The sequence below is a fragment of the Pipistrellus hanaki genome (assembly GCF_964339955.1).
Source record: "Pipistrellus hanaki genome assembly, chromosome: 10".
NCBI lineage: Eukaryota > Metazoa > Chordata > Mammalia > Chiroptera > Vespertilionidae > Pipistrellus > Pipistrellus hanaki.
In genome coordinates, this window is record NC_140512.1 from 33,103,705 (window position 1) to 33,114,514 (window position 10,810).

Below are 10,810 nucleotides of genomic sequence, written 5' to 3' on the forward strand. Positions count from 1 at the left end.
CAGAAAGAAAAGAAATATTTCATAAGAGAGCTGAAAAATCAGCAACTCTGCTGGCAGCACAAAACTGTGCTTGAAAGCAGCTTGAGGATTTAGAAGCTTTCATAGTGGATTGCATTATAATTTTAGAGGTCTGTTTGGGGAGATTTGCTTTATTTCTGGCATTAGAAAATTAATAGATTATATAATGTGCTTACTCATGATAGCCTGCACATAATGAAGAATTTTGTCAACTGCATATTTTGCAGAGCAACTGATGGCCAATTTTGTCACTTAAAATAAAGGGAATATTCCTGGGTATTTAAATATCTATAAAAAGTGATTGGATGAATACTTATTTTCTAAGTCCTTATTTGAAGACAAAGCATCATAATAGGTAGGAAAAAAAGGCCTCTGCTCAGTTAAATATATATATTTTTTCCTTAAATAACTAAGCAGCTATAACACATGAAAAGAACTGAGGTATGAACTTTATCCTAATGCGCCTGAGTTACTTACAGCACTTCTAACAAAAAGAAAAATTCATTTTCTGTTCATTCCTTTTTCATCCTCTTATTTCTAAACTCTTTTTCCATGATTCTATTCTGAGGTATCAGAAGCCCCTGCTGGTTGGGTGTAGAGGATAGCATTCTAGCCACTCTGAAAACCTATTTGTTTGCCATTATTGGGTCTTTTTGTCAAATTCCAATTTGTGCACTATGATAAAATTAAAAACTATTAAATGACAGGAGGAGTATTAACTGAATGACAAAGCTTTATCAGAGAATATAGTAATCGTGAATGAGTCTACATTCATAAATAAATTAACTATCCTGACTGTTCTTGATACCCTTTACAAATTTCTTACTTAACTCTATTTCTTTGGCCTGTATGATACCACACTCATAGTCTCCCTGTTTCTTTGGAGGGGGTGGTGGTGATAAGAAGCAGATCATATCCTTACTATATTCCAAAAACATTCAGGATATTGCTAAAGACCATGTAAATATGCAAATAGTACCTATTGTAGAAAACTCTGGAGAGGTGGCCAGTTACTGGGAATCACACTAACAGTGCTTAAGCAAGACATCACTTCTAGAAAGAAATATTTTCTAGTCCAGAGATCAACTTTATGAAACTAAGGTCTAGAATTTTTAAGAGCTTGGGTTTGTATCAGTTAGGGAGCAAGTTGAGAAACAATCAGTGGGAGAGAGATATTAACAGATTAATTTCAAAGAATTGCCTTCCAGCCCAGCCAGTGTGGCTCAGTCATTGAGCATTGACCCATGAACCAGGAGATGATGGTTTGATTCCTGGTTAGGGCACATGCCCAGGTTGCAAGCTTAATCTGGAGCTAGGGAGCATACAGGAGGCAGGCAACCAATGATTCTCATCATTGATATATCTATTTCTCCCTCCCTCACCTTCCCTCTTTTAAATCATTATATATATATATATCTACATATATATCTATATATCTACATATCATTTTAAAGAATTGCCTTACAGGATTGTTAGCAGTGTCTAGGCAAGTCCAAAGTTTGCAGGGCAGGCTGTCAGTAAGGGCACTTCTTTTTTTCTTTTTCTTCTTTTTTTTTACCCTTTTTTGAATGAGCCAGCCCCACACAAATTATCTGGGATACTCTCCTCTACTTAGTGTCATCTAATTAGGGACTTCAATCACATCTGTAAAATACCTTCAGAGCAACACCTAGATCCATGTTTGGTTGGGTCACTGAGGATTGTAACCTCACCAAGTTGACACATAAAACAGACACACAGGTAATTCTCAGAGCACTTTCTGGTATAGAAAAAAGAAGATAACTGGATTTAGTAAGGTTTGGGCGTTCACTCAAATTCACCTCTTATTACTGTGGGATCCTGAGTAAATTATAAACCTTCCTGTGCTTCTTTTATTTCTGAATCTTACCTGTACTTGTTAATAACTGATTTGTCATTTATTTTCAATTTGGGACAACTTAAATTCAGTTGCACCTGTGAGGCTGCCATGCACATAGGGAATATGTGGGATTTCATTGATTGACACACACACACAAACAAGCACACATATTCAGGTTTATACCTAGTTTCTATTGTTGCCACCAGTTGATAGGGAAAATACACCTCAGTCAAAATAATGGCAGTTGATATGCCAGAAAGCACTTAGGATAACAGGCCCCTTAAAAAAAAATATATATATATATATATATATATATATATATATATATATATATATATATATTTGCATTGCTTTTAGAGAGAAAGGGAGAGGGAGGGAGAGAGAGAAATATCAGTGATGAGAAAGAATCATTGATCAGCTGCCTCCTGCATGCCCACACTGGGGATTGAGCCCACAACCCGGGCATGTGCCCTGACCGGGAGGGAATTGAACCATGGCCTTCTGGTTCATAGGTTGAGTCTCAACCACTGACACATTTTAGAGGCATTTGCCTATCTTTGGTTGTAGATTAGTAAATTGAACTACTTAATTTCTCAAGCAAAGACATTAAAAACTAAATGAAATTCTAGATGTAGTCTAGAGTAGGAGAAATTCAAAGATGTTTTAAAAAGTGCTCTGCATCTAATAGTTTACATTATTTAGGTTAATTTTTAATAGATTCATAGGCACATTTGGATCAGAGATTTTGGTTGAATGACCTTACCCATATTCAGATATTGTCCTAATATAAGTATTTAAAATGTGAATTTTAGAAAATTTCATATCAAGGATAGTTTTTCTCTTTTTTAAAAAAAATAATTTTTTTTAATTTCCAAGAGGAAGAGAGAGAGAGAAACATCATTGATGAGAGAGAATTGTCATCTGGCCACCTCCCACAAGTCCTCCCCTTCCCCACTGGGAATTGAGCCAGCAACTTGAGACCAGTAGTTGAACCGTGACCTCCTGGTTAATGGTTCATAGGTCGATGCTCAACCACTGAGCCACACAGAACTGGCACAATTTTTAACTACTTGGTTAATTAGCTGGTGTATTGGCTAGACTTTTACCAGTTGAGGACCAATCAGTCTAGAGTAAGAATTCCTCATTATAATGTACAGATGCTTATATATGTAACAAAGCCAGTATTAAAAGTATTGTTTATAGAACCTAGGTGGGATATATATAGATGTACAATTTACAATTATTTCAACTTCTTTGAACAAATTTTTTCATTAAAATATTAAAAAGAAATTTGAGTTTTATTTCTTGCAAATCCCACACATATTATAGCAACAAACTATTCATAAAACTTCATTTTTCTAGAAACCTTACTTTAAAAGTAATTATATTTAATTCTGTGTCTTTTATTGTTATTTGCCTAATGAATTTATGTTGCCAATAAATAATTCTGTTTGCCAGTTTGCAAACATATTTGCAAACACATAAACCAACACAAATATATAATTATTGGGTTGTTTTCTAAGAGGTGTATACTTTATATTACCAATTATTACTTGATTAATAAGTAATAATCAAGATGTACTCCTCTCAAATTAGTGACATAATTTGGGTCTCTCTCTCTCTCTTCTATTTAGTTACATATTGGATGACATTTTGGTTGAGGCCTATATTTATGTTCCCTTTTTTAATTTTAATTTTTTTTACCATATAATATTTTAAGTTTAATAAAAAGTCAACTGAGAAAGGCCATTCTGCCTAAGAGATATTTTTCCATTAAGTATTATGACATATTGGTGGCCTTGAGGGATTATTGGTTTTTGAAAGAATATTAACAGCTGGAAATTTGCATTTTAATGCAGTTCTCCTCAGCTACTCAAGCAATTTCACTTTTAAAACCTGTGACAGATTTCAAAGCTATAGTTCCAAAGCAACCTAGTAAGTAGAGATAACATAATTTTATTACAAATAACTGTGTTTCTGATAGTTACCTTTTTTTTTTTTCTTCTTAAATTTTATTTTGAGATGTCAGGAAAATCAACACCCAAATTTTATATTGGCACTAAAGCCAGACTTGATAATTGGAAAAGTGAGAGAGAATTCTTTTTCAGCCTCTACTTTCAAAAATTGAAGAAGAAAATAGCACATTTAATTAGGTTTCTCTGATTAGTAGTTAAAAATGAAGTTGATGCAAAGCAACCCCTCACAACAATAGTTTCCATCTATTCAGGCGGTTGTCTCTGGGGGAAATGATTGCTGGGATAATAGAAGAAAATGCTATGAAATGAGAACAGAATCCACCTCCCTTGATCCTGCTATTAATACATACTCAGAATTGCTATTGAAATTAATTGAGGACTTTGAGTCAGAATCAAGTGACTTATTATCACTTAAAATGGCAGAGAATAGAACTGAATGATAGGTTTCACAATCATGAATGTATTTTTCTTCTAAAAATGACTAAGTGGCTAAATACTTTAGGATAGGGTAATAGAAAACATCAGTTTCCCCCTTTCATTTTCAGTCTGAAATTAAAATTTTATTTCTTAGTCATATCTGAAATGACAGGACAACTGAAGTATGGTGGTAGAAACTGCTGGATTCTATACTTATTTGTTTGATAAAACAATAGAAGGTTATTTTGATTTTCTGAACTTATGTATACTATCCCAATACTCCATTGATGATGGTTTGAATATCCCATTGATTGTGATCTCATTGGTCATCGAAGCACATTCTTCTGGGACCCAGGACAGATCAATTATCCTAAATTGTCTCAGTAGCTACAGATAACTGAGTTTCGGTTGACTTAGTGGTCCCAGAATCAGAACCAGAATTAGAGCCACTGTTGCTACAGCACAAAACACGCATGTAGTCCAAGAGAACATGAAGGTCACTGTCTTTTTTCACTGTTGTACTACCAGTGCCCAGAATAGCACCTGAACCCAGAATTATTTGTTGAACAAATATATCCATAGTTTAGTGACCTTCTAACAGATGACAGAGTCTTTAGCAACCTGTGTTGAAGGTTTTTCTATTTGGTTCCAAGCCCTAAATTCTTGAAATATTTTAAAATATTTTTAAGGCAGTTTTAGGAGACATCTTGTTTAGTATTCGTTTCTATGTGGATGTATGAGTATGTGTGTGTGTGTGTGTGTGTGTGTATGCTTTTTTTTTCCTTTTAATAGTTTGGGGAATTGTGTCCCTTAATATTAGTGTTCAGAAAATTATATTACCCATGTGCATATGTCTATAAGTTCCAATGTAAAGTATTTTAAAGAGTTATAAATAGGTAGTTGTTTGTACAAAATAGGTGCAAGTAATATGTCTGATATATAGTAAGACAGAAATATGACTTTCATTCTTGAGCAGTATTGAGGAGAACTCTAGGTAGGGGTCAGGCAGAGCTGAGTCTGGTCTCTACTTTGCCAGTAGTAGTTACGTAAGGCAAGGCAAATTAATTAACTGTTTCTGTGGCACAGCTTCCTCACCTACAAATAAGCCTAAGCATAACAAGTACTAACAAAAGGTTGCATGAATTCAATCCGAGACGTGTAAAACATTGCCAGTCAGGAAGACCACTGAAAAGCCCCAAGAGTCACAGCCAGGCAGGTGCTTAGGAAGTGACTACACAGTCCTATTGAAATCCAGAGGGAACCCACGTAGTTTCCATGTGCATATTAAGTCTAGACATAAGAGAGTAACGTTACTATGGGTATATGTAATGTGACAACAGAGATAGAAGAGGAGAAATGTCCACAAATAAAATGAGGCCTCAGGAAAGAAAACAGTCCGGGGAATACATGAAGTAGAGAGGGAAAATGACCTAATGTATCTTCTTAGGCTCCAAGGACAGTTCTATATAATAATTATATATAATGAAAACTTGAGTTATTCGGTAACCATTCAACCTAAAAATCAAAACACCTTCTACCTGACAGAAATTCTCAACTTGGGGGGAGGGGGGGGAGAAATATTTAAGAAATTTTCTTAGAAAGGTAAGAGATTTTTGTGTTCATATAGACTAGAGATGGGGAATGTCTGGCTCATGGGCCATGTAAGGCTTATGAAATTATTTGGTCTGGCCCTGCCAAGGCATTAGGGGTGAGTTAATTAAATGTTTGACTAAATATAGCAAGCTAATTCTTTTTAAAAAATATATATTTTATTGTTTTTTTACAGAGAGGAAGGGAGAGAGATAGGGAACTAGAAACATGGATGAGAAAGAAACATCGACCAGCTATACCACTGAGCCAAACCGGTTTCAGCAGCAAGCTAATTCTTAAGTTGATAATTTTGTATGGCTCGTGAATGATGTTAAAAATATCCAAATGGCCGTTGGCAGGAAAAAGGTTCCCCACCCAGAGTAAACCAAGGAGAAGAGGAAAATGTGCCTCATGTTACTTAGAGAGGTCAGATAGGCTTCAGTGCAGGTCACATTTGTGTCGGACAGGATGTGTTCTATTTTGAGAGACTGCTGAGAGATCATTCATGATACACCTGACAAACTCCTTCTCAACTGTGACGTGTTTGTCCAACTAAGCCACTTAAGTATGGCCTAGGTTTTCTTCCAGTCTTCAAATATCTTTTTGAATCCTTTCCATCTTTAAAATTGTATGGAATAGTAAAGCATTTGCAAAACATGCTTGGGATCTTTGGTCCAAAACTCTAAGAGCAAACAATGCCATCATAATCTTATGTTTTGTGTGTGTTTCTTATATTCTTTCTTTTCAATGATCTCAACCAACTTAATGAGAAAAAAAGAGTTGCTGTCAATGTAAAGCTTGAAGGGAAATTTCTGTCATTGAGTTCTAGTTTTTTCTCTAAGTTTTTAGGTTAAAAAATATGATGAAATAGAGTTGGCATCAAAGAACTAGTATATTTACAATTTTTTTAAAAAGCATTAAACCTGATTGCAGAAGCAATGCCATTTTAAGTGTCAAAATCCTTTCTGTAAAATGAACCCTTCTAAAAAATGAGCACTAATTCATTATTTAACAGCAGTACTTAAGTTAGCAGATTAATGGAAAAGAATGGAGGAGAACTTGAGACATGGAACAGGGTTTATGGGGGAAGTAAAAACAAAACAAAACAAAAAAACCCCCCAAAAACCTGAAATTCATAATATCACCCTTTCACTATACCTTAGGAGCCAAGAACTCAGAGCTGTTATTAACCAGACAGTTTCATACTAGTTATAGGTACCACTTAGTGAAAGTAAGGACTATTACAGTTTCATTTTACATGTAACTGTAGGATCAAAGCATATTTATAGCTTCCATTTACATATTAAGGATTTTTCTGTGTATAAAATGCTTTCACACCTTTGACTTCCATTTTGACTCCAACCAATCTTGTAGGATAATATTCAGATTCACTTTTCAGTTGAGGACACTGACTCTCAGAAGGAGTTAAGACAGTGCTTCTGTGCTATACAGTTCCAAAGGCATGTGTCGCACGTGCACATATGTTGGGAATGATGTTGCTACTATCATGATGACAGTAGATAATGATCTTACAGAACTTATAGTGGATATGTTCTTTGGTGGAGGCAGGAAAGAACCCAAATGACTATACAAAGTAATTTAAGGTAGTAGTATATGTAATGGGAGGGAGGTGGTTTATGCCTAATTAAGTGGTCAGGAGAGTCCTCTCTCAGGAAGTGACCTTTGAACTGAGAAGTATGTAGCAGGGAAAAGACAGCCAAGATCTGGACAGAAATGTACCAGGCAGAAATTTGTATGAGAAGACTTTGCAGTAAAATTTTTATTCTAAGTAGATGATGACATAGAGAAAAGCTCTGTTTAAGGTCTGCAGTACATGCCTGCTTTTAAATGTTTGAAGTAAGCTCTGCCTTTAAAAGAAAATATGTTTATACAGTTATTTCCTACTTACATGCCCTTTTGTATTCAAGAGTGTCCTTGCAACTCTGACAATAATTCTAAGGATAGGTTTAGGTCCAGGCTGTGCTTTCTTTCTTTAAAAAAATTCTTATATTCTCTGGCAGCTGTAATATACCATGAATATTAAATTAAAATCAATTGCACACTTACTTATCCTACTCTAGGGATAAGAAGCATGAGCTAACTGAAAATTAACTTCCACTTTAAAAACATGACTTCATTTCAAAAGCTTACAGTACTATCTGAGAAAGTTTGATAGCCTCATGTCTCTTCAGTAGAATTCTTGTGAAACTAGTTGGGGTGGAAATAGGAAAACGAAACAGTATTAAAATATATCTCAAGCTGACATGAGATCAACTCAGCTTTCTTTCCAGGGAACTTGAGTGCTGCCAGAGTGTGTAGTAGATGGGAATCGGATCTTCTCCAAACATACAATATATGTCCACCCCCCCGTTTAAAACAAAACATATTCTAGCCGAGATCGGTTTGGCTCAATGGATAGAGCGTCAGCTTGGGGACTGAAGGGTCCCGGGTTCGATTCCAGTCAAGGGCATGTACCTTGGTTGCAGGCATATCCCCAGTAGGGGGTGTGCAAGAGGCAGCTGATCGATGACTCCCTCTCATCGATGTTTCTAGCTCTCTATCTCTCTCCCTTCCTCTCTGTACAAAATCAATAAACTATATTTTAAATTAAAAAACAAACAAACAAAAAACATGTTCTAAATCGGGGGTGGGAAACCTGTTTTGTGCCAAGGCCCATTTGGATATTTATATACAAATTTATCAACTTAAAAATTAGCCTGCTGTATTTGGTCAAACATTAATTAACTCAGCCCTAATGCCAGAGCAGGGCCAGACCAAATGATTTCACAGGCCTCATAGGGCCCATGGGTCGAATATCCGCGCCCCCGCGCCCCCCCCCCCCCCCCCCCCCCCCCCCCCCGCGACCTCCCCATTCTAAATAAGGAAAATCTTAATACTCTCCTAGTAAGGATCACTTCAAGGCTGACTGCTACAAAGAGGGAGGGTGAACTTAGGAAGTTGCAGAGGAACCACAACATGAGCAAAAAGATCCCAGGGCTCTGGCTATGGCTGAGGCCCAGGTGCTGGGGCTGACCATAGAGTGCCTTCAGCCCTGTCTTCGGATTTGAGCACAGAGAAGTGCATCCCAGCTTATTTATGGTCATGGTAGAGTATAACTTACAAGGATGTATTTGTGAGCGTGTGGACGGTTAGGGAAGGCCATGCTGAAAAGTGAGGACAGGATATCAAGACCAAAGAATATGCCATGTGTGCGTCAGCCGTTATCAGTCCTCTAATTTTATGGGAAGGGGGGATTCTACTTTAATTTAGAAAATTAAGACATGAAGAAATGAAATCATATGGTCAATAAGCAGCAGAGTAAGATTACACCTCTTTTCCTTCAGGAGAAGGATGATGATGATGTTGTAAATCAATCAAAAATGGCTGCTGCTTCTAGGTTGTAGCAAACTGGTTTCTTTATTACAATAGATTTACTTAAAACATTATTTTTGTTGACAAATGATTTCAATGTGCCTCCATGCAGAGGATTGTGCTCACATTTAGAATTTCCCTATTGTAATACCTGTCTCTTTGTTACAAAATAAATTCAGTTAAAATGTTGAAAGTGCTAAGCACTAACAAGCATAAATGAATAGTAGATGAATGACAGATGAATCATATTTCTGTATCAACATCAGAGAATTATATTTAAAACCAGTCATTTCCAAAATTATTAAGAAATAATGGTCAAATTTATGCTCTTCCCCCAAATACTCCTGACTATATTTCAACACCCACTTTTAAATGATTGAACTGTCTATGGAGGGAATTATTTTGAATAATATTTTCTAAGCAAGGAGCCTGGGTTGCCTGGCACTTAATAAACAGTAGTTAATATTGATTGGTTGAATAAATGAACAAATGGAAAGAAAATGCAGTGCCTAAGTAACTATATTACTAAATATTACCCATGTCATTGCTGGAAATGATGCTCAGTTAGACATATATTTTTCCTTTCCTTGCCTTCCCCTCCCCATTCCCCTTTCCCTTCCCTTTCTTTTTCCCTTCCCTTTCCCTTCCTTTCCTTCTTCTTTGTTTTTTTTAGAGTAGAAGGGAGAGATGGAGGGGAGGGGAAAGAGAATGAGAGCTACACATTTATTGGTTGCCTCCTGCATGTACCCTAACCAGGGCCAGGGATCAAACCTGCAACCCAGGTACATGCCTTTGACTGGGATTCAAACCTGCGACTCTTGGTGCACAGGCTGATGCTCTAACCACCAAACACACTGGCCAGGGCAACAGGTGTATTTTTAAAGATTAGTTTCATCCATTCTGACTATTGGATCATGACTCCATAATTTATTCAATTTCTATAGCATTTAAGAACAGAATAAAGTTACTATGGTTACACCTTATAGCAAAATTGATAAAAGGCTCTCAAATAGGCAAAGGAGAGTCTATAAGTAGTCTACTGTTTTTAATCTTTTACTTCAAATCAATTCTAAATGACTCACAGTGCTTCCATATATGGGAAATTTTCATTATTAAATGTTTATTTAATCATCCCCATTTTTATTAAGAAATTTATATTTTACATTGAGCATTCCTGTGAATAAAGTTATCAGTGTCATGCAATCCATTTGGAAACCTGAATCGGTTCCATTAAGCTGATAGAGTTTGCTATTGATAGGTCAAATAGAATACATTTCCCAGGGCTCTGGCAACTTTGCCATGCGTACAATGGAATTCTTTTGTGTTAGTAATAGAATATAGTAAATAAAATGTATTTCTTGCTGCTTCTCATTTCTTTTAGGCTCTGAAGTACTGATAAATTCAACAACAGTGCCACTCCTTACTGTTTTTTAGATTAATTTATTTTTCTGTTATTTCATTATAAATGCATGACAAGAATACAATAATCACTACTAGTAAATTAATAACTGGATGCATACTACCCGCATTTGTTATTTCCTGTTAATGTTGGTTGTTTCTAGTTTGTCAAAGTACATTA